The sequence below is a fragment of the Melospiza georgiana genome, chromosome 14 (assembly GCF_028018845.1).
Source record: "Melospiza georgiana isolate bMelGeo1 chromosome 14, bMelGeo1.pri, whole genome shotgun sequence".
In the NCBI taxonomy this organism is placed as follows: Eukaryota; Metazoa; Chordata; class Aves; order Passeriformes; family Passerellidae; genus Melospiza; species Melospiza georgiana.
Window position 1 is genome coordinate 8,814,498 of NC_080443.1, and position 13,216 is coordinate 8,827,713.

Below are 13,216 nucleotides of genomic sequence, written 5' to 3' on the forward strand. Positions count from 1 at the left end.
CTGAAGTCATGTTAAAGCAATTTTCACACATAAAACTAAACAATGCTTTGGTTTTCTTAAGAGAAGGGAGGGAGGGAGTTGCAGAATTTTAGAAAACATAGCATGTGGTTTATAAAAACTACCTAAAGAAACTACCTAAAGGGTTTTAATACTGTGCCTGGTTTCTGCAAATAACTCCCTAAAAATGGTTCTTTCCTTCACTGTGGCAGCTCATGAGCTTCTCCTGAAAACACATTTTAAAAACTAAATAAATTCTTTCTTTTGTTCTACACTCACCTTTATTTTTACATCCTCAAATATCAATGATTATTAATTTTTAGTTCCAAGATTGCTAAGAAATTGCTACATTACCCCATTAACTAATCCTTGCCAAATACATTTGGCTCTTACAAATAATGTGAGCCCTCATGAGCACGGTCTTTACTTACAGTTGCTTCAAATTAGCTTTTTCTATCTTAAAAGGGGCTAAAGAGAAGGGAAGTATTGCTTGCTATGAAGCCTTTGGTACTATCAGGATCCCAAGGCCCCTGTACAAGGCTTGGACAGTGGGAGCTGCCCGTGCTGCCTCTGGAACCCTTGTGGCATTGCGTGCCCACAGTGAGCGCTCCACCAGAGCTGCGGAGGAATGGGGAGGCAGCGTGGGGACATGTAAACAGGTGAGTTGGGAAGGAGATATAAAGAGAAAAGGCAAGAGCCAGGAACAGAAAGATGAAAGGGCTGGTAGCTCCGTGGCAGCAGCTCTATGGATTCCCTTGGGAGCCACAAGCAGGGACTGGGATGTTTCTAGGACGCGCCGAGGTTTGCAATGCTCCGCTCGCGCAGCCTCCACGGGCGGGCACGCTGCCCTCTCCAGTGTGTACATTTCCAAACCAGGCCCTCTCCCCTCACTGTGGCCTAAGGCTGGAGTCTCCCATCAGACCCTTGCCTGAAAAGTTCTGGCTTTGTGTGAATTTTGCAACCTGCTCCAGAGGGGAGAAGAGATGGGAAGGGACATGAGCCTCATGCTGAGCATGCCCAGCCACACTGCTGTGTACAGCAACCAAATGCTGCAATAAACCCGCAGAGGACAAAGCAGGAACTGGGGGGAATGGAACAAATGCCTTCTACGAATAAATCAGAGAAATCATGTTTGACATTAATTTTCTACCCTCTACATACTGGGTGTTTGGAAAACAGTGATTCATGTACAGCCTATGGTCCTGTGTGAGCACATGTGTTCATAAATACAGATGGACACATACTGATGACTAGACTGCTGCTCCTTTTCCAGCCTAAATATCTATAATTTGAGTAAAACTAAAAAAAGAAAAGAAAAACAAACAATGCTCAGCATTTCAGTTAAAGAATATCCTTACAAGCTTGGTATGTTTAATTAGGTAACAGAGATTGTGTATTTTCTTGGCTGATCCCTGCAGTATTTTAAATAGTTAAACCCATAACAAACAAACTAAAACTAGAATGAAAAATAATAAAACATAATGGGTTCCTGCAGATCTGGAAATTTATCCCACTCGAGGCAAGACCTTTTGATTTGCAAATCCACTTCTGAATTATAAGGCCTTCTCCTCACCGGTGGGGGTTTTTATTCCACTCCCACAGGAGTCCATTATGTATTTCTTGTGTCTATAAAACCATCCAGAAAGAAAAAAAGGGGGAAAAAGTACCATGGTTAGCATGACAAACGTTTCTCTTTTCATGCATGTGTATTCAAAATATGAAAATGCCCAAAGATATAGATAGAATTGCTGCTATAATCACTCTCTCCTCTATGGCATTTTACAGCATATTATTTTACACAGAAACACAGCACATGTACAGGGATACTCAGTCACCTTTGGAGAATAACTTCCTTGAATTATATAAGATCATCTAGGTACCTGCAAGGAGGCTTTTTGACAATGTGGTGTGACAGTCAAATGTGTGGTGCTGGGCAACAGCAAACATATCATCATTTCCCTCATTCTTATTCGCCTTTTTTGTTCTAGCATGACAAGCATCTATGAGAGACCTACATAACTCAAGTGAATTATGCAGCCCCTCTCATTTGTAAAATAAAATGCAGATTTTTACAGTTTGTTATGCCAGATCTTCTCCCATTTCTTCATAAGCGTATCTATGGAGGGATCAGATGATTACAGGACTAAACAAGCAATGCACAGCAAACAAGAATCTTGGGTTTCTTGCCTTTTTTGCCTGAGCTCAAAATAATAAGCATTAATTTTACACTTCATTTCTCAAAAAAATAATAGGATGTGCTCTTGTTTAAAACAAGCAGGCCTGCTGGATTCTGTCAGGCTGAAACTATGTCAGGCCAAAAGAGGAACAGAGCGCTTTGTGTAAAAGTATCATGGGGAGATGATAGTATCCTGTAATGTTTTCAGTACCTACTTTTGTCTCCAAAAGCATTTGATCCCTGGCAGACACATACTTATTTCCATACTGGTCTTGAGGGAAGCCAGTAGGAATGAGAGCTGATTATCTGAATCCTGAAGGTGAAACCTGGGTGGTGCCCGCTGATGTCAAAGGCAGGCGTTTGTATAAATTTGGAGGTACATAATTTACTGCCTGTTAGTGAGGATTAGTGGGCTGCCAGACCCAGCTGAACCGTGGTGGCAGAGCACGTCACTCATTATTCCCAAGGCCGGGCACCTTTGCAGGATAGTTTTAAATATGTTGATAGGGTGTTTAGTAGCACTTACACTGCCATCCTGCCCATTTTAGAGTGGGAATATGCTTCTCCATGAAGCTATTTCTGCTGCAGCAATGTGCATTTAATACATATTACAATGAGTCTCTAAGCCTCTAAGAGAACCGACACCAGCAGCCTCCTGGCGAGGATGCAGTATAATTAATAATGCTGTATTAAACCCATTTACTGTATCAGCTGCATTTCTAATTATAACTATATTAATGGCAATGTGGAAGTACATGTTAACACTGTCGTGTACTGACACTTTATACCAACAAGTAGATTTGAACACCAAATATCAAGATGGCATTGTCTTTACTATTAGTTAAAACTTCTCTCTTCTACTCGATTTAATAAAGCAAAAATTTTCCCCTACAGAATAACTGCAATAGTCCTAATTTGAGAGATCATGTAAAATAATCTGATGCTCCTTGCTGGCAACAACATGTACATCCCACACTATAGCTTTCCAGACCAGCATATTTCTACTCTACTGCAGCAAATTAAGCCAATAAAAGGGAATTTCTTCCCTGTACTCAGATGTTAACATCCATGAGTTAACCGTGCTTTTAATGAACTTTGAAATACTGTGATTCAGTGTAACAAAGCATTAATATACTGTATTCACAGAGAACCTTCTTCTGTCCATTAGATCATAAATTCGGTAGAATTAAATGGGCCGTGTTCTCTAATTATGGTAGAAATAAATAGGAATTGGAATGAACACAGGGAAATAAAATGAAAACTGCATGGAACTATTCTGTTTATGCAATTCATTTCCCAGTAAATAACAAATCAAAGGGAAAAATTTATAATGTAAGAAAAGGAGCTTCCCCAGCAATTTTTTCCATGTGGCTGTGAAGGAGCAAGGGGCTGGAACCAGGGTAGGGCAGCAGTGATGGACACCCCACTCAAACACAAAGCCTGCAGAGAACCACTTTGATCCCTCATCTGCTTTGCACCACTCCACCACTGGTTTTCATTAAAAACAATCCAAGGATGGAAGTAAAACCAAGGTCTGAAGACACACTGCAATTGCTGCAAGGGGACGGCAAATTTGCAGATGGTCACATTGGACAAAAACAATGTCTGCTGTATGGTCAACACTTCCTCCTCGCCATTGCTGCCTAAACCCATGACCTGCTGCACAAACCTTTGGGCCACACTGCTGCACTGCATTTGTGTAATTGCTCCTGGGGGCGCGGCTGGGCCCTTTCCTTGCTGGGGCAGCACGGGGCCAAGGACAGCCCACGCTCACTTTGCTGGGGGCAGCTTGGGGCCAAGGAGAGCCTGGGCAGCATGGGGCCATGGAGAGCCTGCACTCCCTTTGCTGGGGCCAAGGAGAGCCCGCGCTCCCTTTGCTGGGGGCAGCACGGGGCCAAGGACAGCCCACGCTCCCTTGCTGGGGCCAAGGACAGCCCACGCTCCCTTGCTGGGGCCAAGGAGAGCCCATGCTCCCTTTGCTGGGGCCAAGGAGAGCCCATGCTCCAGCCGGCACTGCCAGTGGCACCAGGCGCTCTGCAGCACGGCCATCAGGCAGCCTGGGCGGGGAAAGGCGGCGGATTGATGGCGTGGCAACAGAAATGTCACCTGGGGAGCTGGGTGCCGTCCTCCCAGGGATGCTGGAGGTCAGTTACTATGGCAACACCGAATGAGCTCAACCTTGTAACTGACCCTTATCTTTTTTTGATCTGTGGCCCCCTTGGGACCTTGGCTGGAAATCAACTGGAAAATAATCTGGTCACATATCAGAAAGAAAACTATTTATACTTATTTATTTATCCAGGTAGAGCTCGTATCTCCCTTTGACGACTCTGCCAGACTAAAGACACCCATCATGTTCCCTCAGCGGTTTCAGTGGCTGCGAGGAAACACCCGGCTCTGCGCTGTGAGAAACCATGCCAAACCCCCTGCCACTGCACAACACACACACACAATGCCATGGATATCTGTGCTCATGACTCCACTGATAGATTGCCAAAATCTTTCCTTGCTCTCAGCCGCCGACGTGCCTGTGTGGATAAACACACACCTACACCCCTTCTTGGACGGTTTAATATTTTATGTTGGTATCCACTAATCATATTCTTTTGTGCTTTATCTCTCTGCTGAAATATGACTCTGCTTTGAAATATATTTATATGATCTAGAATGGCACAACACTGATGTCTTTTATGAGCTGAAGATTGTTTAATAAAATCTTGCATTTCTGCTTCATCCTTATGACAATTTTACTATTATAAGTTTTCAAGGGATATGAGAGCTGTCCACTGTGGTTAGAAACATCACTTTAATGAAAAATGATAACATGGGGGCTCGGATTTTTCTAGAAACTATATAAGGAATACCAGCAAAAATACAGCGTTCCCAACATGCATTCATATGTAATTTGCTGGTTTTCCCTATATTTGCCTATAGATAAGAGTCATTAAAATCAAGTCTGTTTATCATAGTTTTCCAAAGGATGGGCAGCCCAGACAAGGGTTTATCAGCACAAAGGGCAATTGCTCTTCTTCAGGTGGGGAGACTCTCTGGGGAAAATGGATTCAGGAAATCAGGGACTATATTAGGGGACAGAAGCTACAGGACTTGCTGGTGCTAGAGGAAGTTCCTATAGATTCCTGGTAACAAACTCCAGGGTTACTTGTGATGCACTTCTTCAGGCACAAAAAGGTATTCTTTTCCACACTAAATTAGCCTAACCACACAACGGGCTTTAAACTCTTTCATCATCTTAGGGGGCCTTGAGCTCAAAATATGCAGAATTAGATGCCAAATTATTTATAGGGTAGCTTGCAAGTTCACTGCCTCCAGTATATGTCAGTACACTGCAATATTAAAATGACCATCAAAAAGAAGCATGGTCCCAGAGGGACTGGGGAGGAGATTGAAGGGAGTTTCCTCCTGACTGCGAGTTCCTGTGCTGCTCCAGAGCCCCTGCCCTGCTCCTGGCTGCAGGCTGTGTGCTCCCACTGCTCCTGGGGGGAAGGCTGAGCCTCACACTCACGGGATGGGGCTGCCAGGCCCAGCTTCATCAACTTAATTTTCAGTTTACAAGAAAAATAAAATCTGAAAGTTCAAAGGAGTTCATGGAGTTGTGCATCATCTATCTCTGTCTGCAGAGCCCCAGAGGGGCCTGCCTGCAAAGCTTTATTTTAGATTTAGATATTAATCTGGGAAACTGCATAAACATAATTTATAGAAGTGCACACAATACTTCAGCACAATAACTTCACACTTTATCAGCCTTTCTCTGAAGATGCCTATTTTTAATAGCCTATATTAAAACTTTTTGTGGACTGAAGCCTGATAGGTCTGACTGCTCCTTCACAATAATTGATTAAGGAGTAACTCCACTGGCTTCCATGTAAAAATGGAAATGTAAAACCCATACAGGAAAAAAACACATGCTCTCTTTGAGTGTGCAAGTCCATACAACCACACACAGAAGATAGCTTTATCCAGACTAAAGAACCTCTAGGAATAACTAGAGTTTAGTAAGAACACCTAATTCCCACACAATTCAACTCAAGTCATGTATTTCAATGTTTTGAAATACTCAGAGTTGTGTTATTTCAAGTTTAATGTCAATACCTGAGGAAACTGAAGTAACACAGCCCTGAATCCATGGCCACACAGCCTATTCCCTGCACTATCCTCCCTCATGCCATCATATTGCTGAAAACTAAATACACCTTATTGCTCCTGCTCTCCTCCCTGGGAGCAGCTCCCTGTACTGCTGCACAGCAGGAACACATTCATCCTCTCATGCTATTGACAATATCACATAGAACAGCTCAGTACAGACAAACAGCAATAACTAGCATCTACTTGGCATCTATTCTTCTTGTGAAATTAAAAATTAAAATTAAAACATCATTATACTCTTATTAAACATCCCACTGGAATATGCCAATGCTTTAAAAACATGCAAAGCTTTAAACCTACTTTAAATAGGTGTAAAGCCCTTTTTTTCTCCTTTTACAGGCCTGGCACACTCCCCAGCCTCAGCAGCAGGCCCCCAGAGCTGTGAGGTGCCCCCTCCCCAGCACATCCCTCCCGTGCCTCCTGCAGTGCCAGCGTGCAGGGACCGTGGTCACACAGGGGCCACCAGAGCTCCAGGACCCGCCAGCCACGAGGTGCCAAAGGCAAAGCCATCCCTCCCCTGGCTGGGTGCAGGGGGGCAGCTGCATCCCACAACTACTGCTCAAAAGGCATTTGCCTTGTTACTGGGTGCATTTTGCATTTCTGAGTACTCAGACGTTCCTGAGCTGGGTGCAGGGCAGGGTGAGCAGCCCCCAGAGCTGGGTGCAGGGCAGGGAGAGCAGCCCCCTGAGCTGAGGGTGCAGGGCAGGGTGAGCAGCCCCCAGAGCTGGGAATGCAGGGCAGGGTGAGCAGCCCCCTGAGCTGGGAATGCAGGGCAGGGAGAGCAGCCCCCTGAGCTGGGAATGCAGGGCAGGGTGAGCAGCCCCCAGAGCTGGGAATGCAGGGCAGGGAGAGCAGCCCCCTGAGCTGGGAATGCAGGGCAGGGTGAGCAGCCCCCTGAGCTGGGAATGCAGGGCAGGGTGAGCAGCCCCCTGAGCTGGGAATGCAGGGCAGGGTGAGCAGCCCCCTGAGCTGAGGGTGCAGGGCAGGGAGAGCAGCCCCCTGAGCTGGGAATGCAGGGCAGGGTGAGCAGCCCCCTGAGCTGGGAATGCAGGGCAGGGTGAGCAGCCCCCTGAGCTGAGGGTGCAGGGCAGGGTGAGCAGCCCCCTGAGCCAGCCCAGCACTCGTGGGACAGCACACAGTGTTTGTTAAAACACCAACTCTCACGGATGTGTACCACTGATATTCACATTGCCATTTCCCAAGCACACATTGACATGATAGACTTTAAATCTATCGTGTAAATAATCATCAGATTAGTGCTCTCTAATAATATATAATTAACATGACAGGCTACAAGCCAGTTGTTGTCAACTACACTCAGCAATGCATAGAGTAAGAGAAAGCATAAACAGTTCCCATGATGGCATCAGGGAAGCAGAAAAACCGGTAAAAGGAGAAATAGAAATAAAACTCCTAAAAATACCCCACCTAAATGTACAATTTAACCAAGAAACACTGAAGGTTCTTTCAGGCTTTAAAACATAATAAATGTCAACTTTTAATTTTTTTTTTTTTCAGTGGGAAGGTAGACTTTTATTTCTATCAGCAAAGAAATATTCTATTATCCCTGCATTGGTGCAATGCCTCTTGCGTGAGTACAGGTGCATTGGCATAAGGGGCCTTATTCTGATATTGCAAAATCTGCATAAACATGGAAGTATGTATCCAGCAATGTAAACTTTACAGCAGTATCAGCTATGGTCTAATAAGAGATTGCAATAATCTAGATATCTGGGAAATGGTGCAGTGGGCACAGAGTTAAAAATGCAATTGAAAACCAGCCATGAGCATCATTTTTGTGGCAGATCACCTAACACTCAGAGACTGGCCAAATGCTGCACCCCCATAATGCTGGGGCAATTTGCACCACTTACCCAAATAAATGCATTTCTTTTAAATATGTATTAATTTTGTTGTCTTATTAAGAAACAGTATTCCTAGGGAAAAGTCTCTGGTTAAAAAGCAATCTCTTATGGCATTGTTATCAAATTAAAGATCAAATTTCTTTGAAATACCTACAGATAAGCAAAAAACCCAGAAACACCTCTCAGCTTTTTCTTAGAGAATAAAAATGATGGTTACCCAGCTATCTTGACATGAGCACTCAGCACAACTGCACCAGAGCTTACTTGTTCATCTGAGGGTTGAATTCATGTCACAGCCCAGCCCCAGAGAGGCTCCTGTTCCCCACCCTACCCACGTGCCTCCTTCCTCCTTCTCCCCAGGGACAGGGACACAAATCAGTTATTGGGGTGTCAAAATGAGATGCCACTGCAAACACAGAGAGCCAAGGCTGACTAAATAAGGTCTGGCTGGCTAAGACAGGTAACTGATTTTGCATGGCTTGACTATCCCTCAGAGCTCGTTAAGTGCAAATATGCCCAAAAGAATGAACCTCCCCTATGAGACATATTTTAAATCAGGAATCCCAGGGTGCAGTAACACATGATATTCCTTAAAGCAGTCAAAAAGAAGAATCTGCATGAAAACAAGAAAATTTCTTAAGCATCTCTGCATTATGGAGACATATATTCTTGTACTGTGGGATTATGCACAAGTAAATGTACAGAGCATCTCCCATTGATATTGGTGCAATTTGCTTGATTCACTCTCCACAGTCCAGGTGGAAATCAAACCCTCTGGCCAGCTTCATCTTGAATAAGAAGAGTCACTGCTACCCAGTGACTCTCTGGAAGAGATCTCACAGCTGAGCAAGGGCTCTGCATAACACAGACTGTAAAGTGACTCTGGGTAGTGCTCATCTAACATGCAAACATGGATTACAATGCATAAAACCTAGTATCAAACTCACACCCCTTTACACGTGTTCTTTGTGCTGCACATGAGCCAGCCAGCCTGCACACTTCATGGATGATCTGGAGCTGGACAGGCAGCACTGAAGCAGTTGCCCTGAGCTCTGCACAGAAGGAGAGCTCAGACCAGCACACACATCCTGCAGAGCTGGGAGGGGCACCCGTGGCAGGGAAGCATGGGCAGAGCCTTATTCTGGGATGCTAAACTCAGAAGACTTAGGTTTCTGCCTTTGTAAACAAATTCCTTTCTATTTTACTATGTCTGTAGTTCAGTCAGGAATATATGGCTGTTGGCAGTCATAACATGGCTCTGTCAGTGCACAACATGACCAGCTTGTTTTTATTTTTTTTTTTAGAAACACATTTTCTTAATTTTATATGTCATTAGCTTTTTAATCCACCGAGGAAAGCCATGTGCAAACTCTCACTGTAGACAGACTCTGGAGAACATATGTGGTCTGTGACAGAAAACGTAGTGTAAAAGATAAGGCAAATCTGTATTTTTGGTTAAATAAAGTGATCTGGAAGAGCCAGTCCTACAGCAGAGCTGAAGCAGCCACCTGAAAGTGTGAGCATGCCACGGCATCAAAACAATAAGGACATTCAGGAGGCTCTGATGGCTCACTAAGAGCAGGAGTCCTACAGAGCTATTTTTGCTTAAGCTCACCTAGATCTCATGCTCTTGGCATTGTAAGGTGTCCTGGGCTCTCTGCAACTCCTCTCATTCTCAGAAGTTACATTTAAAAATAAAATAAAATTAAATTGAAAAAAAATTAAAAATGCCAAGGCCTCATCCCAAAATGAAGCACCAAGATGTTCCCAGCAGGATGGTGCTTTCAGGGTGCGCATGGTACGACTGGAGCCATGCAGAGGTGCCTTGGAAAGATCCAAACGTGTTTTCAGATTGCTGCAGAGAAAGGCCTGATGTGCAATCATTGAACTTGAAAGAGACTTGAGGTGTCCACCTAATAAGTCCACATGAGAAGAACCATATTCCACAGCCCTGCAAAACTTACAATGAAGAAATGAAAAAGGAGAGGAAAGATCAAGCTGCTTTTCAGCTGGGCCTTCAAACAAAATAAGATTCTCAATCAAGCCATCATAGTGTTCCTGCTTCAACCAAAAAGGTTTATCTATGTCAGAGACCTGCTATCCACCATTTTGTTCTTTTTTTTATTTTGTGAGTTCTTATTTTAACCTCAGATTCACAATCAGCATTAAGAAGTCGGCATTTGCTCCTATCACCCCAGAGAGGCAGGGAAGATACAATTGTATATATGCAAAATAGGTATGAACTCTGATAACAATACTTTGCCTGTAGGCAAAAATTGACTTTTTAAATGGCAGCCACTATAATAATGTTAGCCTAAGACCCACCCTTGCAGGATTTTCCTCTTCTTAATAAAAACAAGGTACATGCTGACAGGAAAAGCAGAGTACCGATAACACGGGGAACGTTTTAGTGGGAATGGGGGAAAACAAAATTGTAAAATTGTAAAATAAAAGGTCTGTCCCAGTGAACTACAAATACATTTGCTGTATTGAGGGGGTGAAGTGGCAAGTCTGTAGCCATAGAGGCAAGAAGGGCTACCAAGATCTGTGTCCTAAAGCTTGTTAGTCTCAACCAGCAGCACCTGAAAAGGCCTTGAGACGCTTCCCCACACAGCCCATCCTTTTGGAAAACTGCCCACAGAGGAATGGTCTAAAGCATCTACTACTCATCCTATAGATGGGTATGATGAGTAGTAGATGATGCCTACTCTTTGCATCTCTCCTCCTTATGGTTGCCAACAGAAAGTGTGTTGCTGCACAAGAGGAACTCCAAAATCAGTCCTGAGGTGTGATCAGAAAAGTCCGGCTCCTCAAGGGAGTGTTTTGGGAGACCTGGGATGGCCTGGTGCCACCCATGTGCCTGAACTGCCCCAGCAACTACAGGGAGCAGTGCCAAGGCCACCAGCCCCAGTGTGAATGGCCACTCCTCCACTGGGCACAGGTCCTGGCAGGTTGTGGGGCACATCCCAGGAAGAGGCGTGCAGACAGCGTGGCACACACAACAGTTGAATCTTTGCAGCTAAGATGAGCATCAATTATGCATTGTATCAAAATCCAAATGCTAGAGCATGAAGCAGGCAATTCAAAGAGACAGCAGGAGCAAAGCAAATGCCAAAGAAATGAAAAACATGTCCAAAACTGTGACAGAGCATTCGGCTACTTTTCATGTAACATCATCAATCGTCTCTCATCGAAGATTTCAAATACTTGGGAAGAGATTACAAAAATATTCAAAGATACAATATTTGTATTTTGAATGTTAATTTGACACAAAGGAGTGTGCATGAGGGAATGTTTATAATCAGCACTCCAATAAACTCACAAATGACTCTAGTATTTTATAAGCTTGTTAGAAACAAATCACTCCCTTAGCTTATATTTACTTACTGATGAATAATAAAAGGCCTCAATACACAAAGAGTAAATTCAAAATGTTTTCCTCTTGTTTTATCTTCTATGACAATACTGGAACCCTTTCGCTCAGGCTGTGATTCCCAAACATGCCTCTCCTGGTTTTATGGCTAAATATTGATTTCTCCATACAAGCAGAGGCAGCTTTGAACCTTGGTTCCTGCCCCCATCCCCTGTGTAAAGCAGATGCCGTGGTCTGGAGTTGAACAGCAGTGGCTGGCCTTGCCCCCTGCCCTCCTGCTGCCTGGAGGGTGGGGAAGGGAGCACGTCCAGCTCTGCCAATTTGCACAGCAGTGAAGGTGCAGTCCAAGTGCTCACTCTCAGGAGGAAGAGGAGAAGATATGCTCACCTTGCACACCTCCCGGAGCAAAGCACAGGACAGTCGAGCAGAAGAGTATAGAAAGAAACTTTGTAATATACTCAGAAACTCACAATGGTCCCAAACAAACACACAGCTGCTTCAGCTGGTCTGCAGAGGCCTGGGCAAGGTGTCAGTACAACACAGGCTCCTGTGAGCACCCAAATACCCTGCACACCATTGGTGCAGCAGCCCAGTAATTGACCACAGCTGAAAATCCCCTTTAGCCTGTTTAAAACCACCAGGATGCTTTAATGCAATACAAATCATGCTTCAGCAGACATCATTACACCTACACCTTCCAAATGCCATTAGTTATACACCAGCTCTGGCCAATAATGCTCTAGACAGGAGCACAGGAGCCCAGTGCTAGCCATGGAGCCCTGGCAGTAGCTGTGCTGGGGTACCCACGTGTGCCATGATAGCTGGATTTCAGAAATAATTGCTGCATGGGTCGGCCTGCTGGATTCATAAGTGGTAAGTAGCACAAATGGAGGGAAACAAAAGTTGGCAGAACAATGCCTCATTTTTCTAATGTAACTAAGTGCTGAATGTGGTAATGGGAATTGTGGGGATACTTGTCTTTATGCTCTTATTTACCCAATAGAAATTATACAGGGATATTCTAATGCAGGATTTTACTTAATGTACAGTTAAGCATTACACAAACATTTTATTGTGGTCTGTAACGATGATCTATTTAGAGTAGCTGAAAAAAAATCAAACGCTGCATTCAAGCATAAGTGCTTCTAGTAGACACACAAATGCAGAACGACTTTACAAAGTAATTGTAACACAGGTTTTTGTTCTAGATGGCCCTGTTGCTTCATGAACATCATCAAACACATCTTCACTACCTCCTAAAGACAAACCAAACACTGCCATGGACCAAGCTGGCTGGACACACAACATCTTTGTAATTGCATTAAGATGCTGAAGTGAGTAAATACAGCCAGGCCTACTCACAGCCCCAGCACCCTCTGGTGCTGCAGAGGGTGAGGTGTGAACTTGAGACGGTTTCTGTGACATGCCTGGTGCTGGGACTGGCCTGGTGGTCTTCACAGGGAGCTGGGAATCACTGCAGTATCGCAGAATACATAACAAAGCTTGTGCAGCCCCTACTATTATTAACCATGATTCAGGTGTGCATTGAGCTGATTAAGCACTTAGACAAGCAGCTTAGGATTCACATTTCCAGAGAGCCACATTTCCATTATAAGATGGTTTTTATTTCTAAAATTGTTA

General features: G+C 44.2%; 1 protein-coding gene across 6 annotated transcripts in view; it reads right to left on the bottom strand.

Annotated features, from left to right (window-relative positions):
- Positions 1–13,216, bottom strand: part of ZNF423 (zinc finger protein 423) — a 282,454-nt gene that overhangs the window by 24,172 nt on the left and 245,066 nt on the right. The gene's annotated exons all lie outside the window — the stretch shown is intronic.